Source organism: Syngnathus acus, chromosome 1, assembly GCF_901709675.1.
Source record: "Syngnathus acus chromosome 1, fSynAcu1.2, whole genome shotgun sequence".
NCBI classification, from domain to species: Eukaryota; Metazoa; Chordata; class Actinopteri; order Syngnathiformes; family Syngnathidae; genus Syngnathus; species Syngnathus acus.
This window is the reverse complement of record NC_051087.1, coordinates 10,734,613-10,739,383: the sequence shown is the minus strand read 5'-3', so window position 1 is coordinate 10,739,383 and position 4,771 is coordinate 10,734,613.

The following is a 4,771-nucleotide window of genomic DNA, read 5'->3' as shown; positions in this document are numbered from 1 at the left end:
ACTAGACAATATCAGTTGTCTCAGTCATATTAATTTTTATAAATTTTTTTGAGGGGAACAAGCAAAAATACAAAAAAAAAACTCCACAAACAAGTGTTGCGGATTACCATGAGGTAGAGATTCTCAACAGAAATAAAGGGAAAAAAATTACAAATTATTTTGCAAACACGTGGTATATTTTTATTGATATTGTATATTGATATTGTAAATTAAAAAACGACTAAAGGGAATTATGCTCCTAGGGTAATGATAAATGTATATCTTGCATCCTCTACTTAAAGATTCTTTCACTAAATGAATTCATTGTAATCAGACATGAAAATGATCTGGTATCTTTCCAAAGCCTTGAAAAGCGTCTGAATGGATAAACGGGGACATAAAATGCAGCTGAACACAACAGTCAATAAATTACAAGTCAAGACATTTCCCCCCAATGTAAAGCAAAGCACAAACAGGTGCACAGACTCCCAAGAAATACAAGAAGCACAGACGTTGCCCCATGGGGAGTGCATAATGCACTGTTACTCCCTCTTTAAAGAAACCTTTTCATGGCTCTCTGGATGGAGGACAAAGTCTCTGTTGTAGATTTTGCTGTGATAGCTTCAGCCAATAGATATCTAACAATAATGTTTTGACGTGACAAACAGAATGCGCATGAAGTATACACTGGTGGGTTATTTCTCTCTGTCATCCCTGCCAGGCAGTAACAGCATGTCTGACCAGACTGGTGTGGTTTGGGGCCTGCATGTAGTACACTGGTTTTCAGTGTAGCATGAATTAATTCAGAGAAAACATTCCTCCTGCAATTGTACGTGGCTATCAGTAAGAAATTTAAATGAGTTTGAAAATTGAATTACATATGATCTTTTAATTATTTTTGTCCTTGTTTGGGTTATATGACAATACAGTGAATGCTCGCTGATTCCTAGAGACTGATTCCTTCATTTGCCGGTACAATCCAAAGAGGCATTAAAAGACCTGCATCAAACCTTAATGGATAATAGTGCGATTTCTAATTAGGTATTAACTTACGATGTTCATAATTGCAATTGTAGTTTGCACTGATGGAGAACACCATTGCACACAAGAGATGTTTGTAACATTTTGGCATTTAGAAAGGAGCGGCACAAAATAGAAACACTCAAAATGATGCAGTGCAGTTCAACACAGATTAATTTAATTCCACTTATTATTTTAAGCTTTGTTGTTTTTGTAAACGCAACGTTTGATACACCACTTTACAATGAGGCCATCCTATTCAGCTGACTATCCATTCATTATTACCTTGCTAACTGTTTTTATAAGTATTAATAAATTACATAATATTAAAATAACAAAAGTATGAATAAATTATTACATAAAAGAGCATCAAAAGTGAAATTTTTAAATTTGCTCTGCTTGAAAAATGGTTCGCACTGTTTATCATGATTCAATCTCACACTTTACATTAAGGTTCTCTCTTTTCTAGTTGCCTAAATTTGTTTTCCACTTGATTAAATATGCCAACAAAAATTGTTGGTGAACGATCAGAGGTCTTTAATTATTTATTAATTATTCAAAATTCCTCCATTATGTCATCATTGCCTTCCAAAAATTCTATTAAGGGTACCCTTATTATAAAGTGGTACCCACTGTTTGATAGCGCTCTTACTCTGGATCTCATGAGATTCAGATGTACCTAATAATGTGACTAGTAAGTATAGATTACAATTTCCTTATTTAGTTTTGTACATCTGAGAATTTGATTGCTATCCCGCCGCAGCAGCAGCATCAGCATCAGCATCAGCATCAGCATCAGCAAGAGCAGCATGAGCAGTGCACCATTTCAATGTTTTTTCTTTCTCATCTGCACTTCGCCATAAAACACAGTAAGCTGTAGTGCTGAAGGATTGTGTTATTTGGGATGGCCTGGATGGTAAAGATTATTCACTGCCTTTGCTAGTAAAAACTGCCAGAGGAGAACTGGGAAGAATTATGACAGCAATCCTTCAGTTTTCGTTTGCGCAGCCTTTTTTTCTTTCTTTTTTTATTTATTTGATGCAAAGACTTACAAAGCAGTGCCTTGAGGTGAAAAGCAGAAAAACCAATTTGCTGTATTAATAGAATGAAAATTAGTGTTGTATTTCTGTTTATGTGCCTGCATTAGTGTTCGCCATTGTTACCTGCAGCACCTGTTGTATTAAATATGGCCTCTTTTTTCCCACAATAAACAGTACAAATATGCATCTTTGAACAAAATTGCAGTCTCTGTAAAGATGATTTCCGCCCCAAAAGGGCCACTCTAATTACGTACATGAAGTAGGATTGCTTTGAGATCATTCAAAGCCCATTTGGGCTTTTCCAATATGGCCGCATGGGAACAAACGTTGAGAGGTCAGCTGTTCTTTCTGTTCTTTTTTGTCCTGCTTCTCCCCATCACTTGCTGTTGCTCATTTTCTCCACCCTTTGACACTTGTGCTCCCCTTGTTTCTCTTTCACTCACACACACACATAAATACAAACAAACACCAAGAGGTGGCCTCTGTCTTTCAATTAGCCTCTTACAAGGCTGGCGTCTGGCGAGTTGGGCCCACAGCAGATGCTGCTGCGGAATGGCCGTTCATCTACAGCCTGAAGACTGTATTGAATAGTCATTAGGGTGGAGCTGAGTATTCATGAGAAGAGCCTTTGTGTGGATGGAGATGCTGCTGCTGACATCTGTATTCTGTCCCTCTCTGTGGGCCTCACATCTTGAAAAAAAGACAATAACAAATGATTCGCACCGACTATCTGATCAGTGTAGCCACCTTTGCATTCAGCAATGGCGAATGCGAGTTGCACAGCTGAAAAGAGATGGTGGAAGAAGGCCACCCAATGGGAAGAGGAGCCACGAGCCAGACTGTCGCATTTGTGTATGATTTGTCGGCTCTCAGTGGGTCCGATTATGAAGCACCTGGCAACCCTGCGCAGAGGAATATGGTGGCTGCCATGACCATACAGCAACACTCACACAACCATATGCCCCCATTGTCATTCCAATCAGTTGGGACAACATTCACTTTCCCCTCCTTTCATGAAACACTATCAATACAAACCCCATGTGGAGGGCCTTGGGTCAAGAGGGACACTCTCTACACACACACACACACACACACGCACGCACGCACGCACGCACGCCCGCACACACGCACACACACAGCACTGCCTCCCTCGGGTCCTCCTCCCCCTTTCTGTCGAACCCCCGTAGGCTGGACTGAGGAAATGTGAATTAGCTTCATCAATGCAGAGGTTAACATTGCGCAAAGATGATGTTGACCTCTCGTTGTATTCGAGGTTTGATGTCTTTCTTAGGGCCAAATGCTTATGAATAAAAATGGCAAGGGGAGAGGTTGACAAAGGGATTTGTCTGACTAATACCAAAGGAAACCCCCTCAGGGAAAGCCTGGTTAAGCCCACCACAATTGAGCCCCCCCCCCCCTGCAGTATTATCAATCACTGCATGGCTCACACCGTGCTGTTATTGTTTTTGCCATAATCGTGTCAAGACAGCCTTCATTTGTCTCTAATGAAGTGTTTGCATCCATCATGGTAATCTAGTGACAACATAAATATTACAGCCTTAAATAGTCGGTCGAAGGAAGGTCGACGACTGCATGTTTGGTGTCAAGCTGACATATGACATATTCAACAAATTTACTGTTAACAGTGTATTTATAGTTTTGGCTGTAGTTATGTCTTCCTTATAGAGAGATGCTGGGTTTGAATCTAAAATCATCTGTATCAAAATACATTTTTAAGTCAAGTAATATCCTATTTTTAAAATTATTTTGTACAACCACTTGTCGAAATTGCAAATTTAATAAACCATGTTTTTTAGTCTTCCAAAAACCATGCATGTAAAATGAAAACCCCAAATTGTCCATTGGCGTGAATGGTTGTATGTGCCCTGTGCTTAACTAGTAAAAAAGTTAGTTGAGTTGGACGCATTTAGCCTAACAGTGACCCTAATAAAGATAAATCATATATGTAGAAAATGTATGGATGGATGTTTATTATTGCGAGATCCTCGCAGTGCATCATAACGAAAATTGATGCCACTCTTGTAATTCATTGGAAAAGGTCCTGTGAATTCACCCATTTCAAACATGATTTTTTTTAAGGAAAAGTGGGAAAAACTGCATCAGGTTATCTTAATCTTGTGTAACCGATGAACATATTTTTTTTTCTGTGATTGGAACAGTTTGTGCATGTGCACCTAATGAAAGGTCCAGTCCTATACTAGTTCGAATAACAACCCAATTCAGCGACGGGCACGGCTGACTCAATAGAATCAACATTAATTTTATTGCCGATTCAAAAAGGATTTGATGGCATCATCCATAATCGTGTCTGTAGTAATGACCATTGGTGATAACATAAACAAACGAAAACCTCAGGCTAGAAGGCTGAGTTGGGCTCTCAACCTTTAACCTTGAAATAATTGAAAAGTATTTCCACATTTCTATGACGAGCAGGCTGGTAGCTTTTGATCCATGGAAATTCTAATGTTACACTGACATAAAACCAACATGAAAATATTCAAGTTCCTTTTTGTGATTGCCGTTTTGCGTTCCATTCTTTTTTTCACCTTTAAGTGGAAACACCTTAAATGAAATACTTTGCTCTACACAGATAATATGATCTCCCTGGTGTTATTGTTTCATTTTTTTTTTTTTTTTAGTGTCTTGTTACATACAGTATGATACACTTCCTCCAAAGAACCTTCTTCCCAGTATATCACATGGTTATTGTA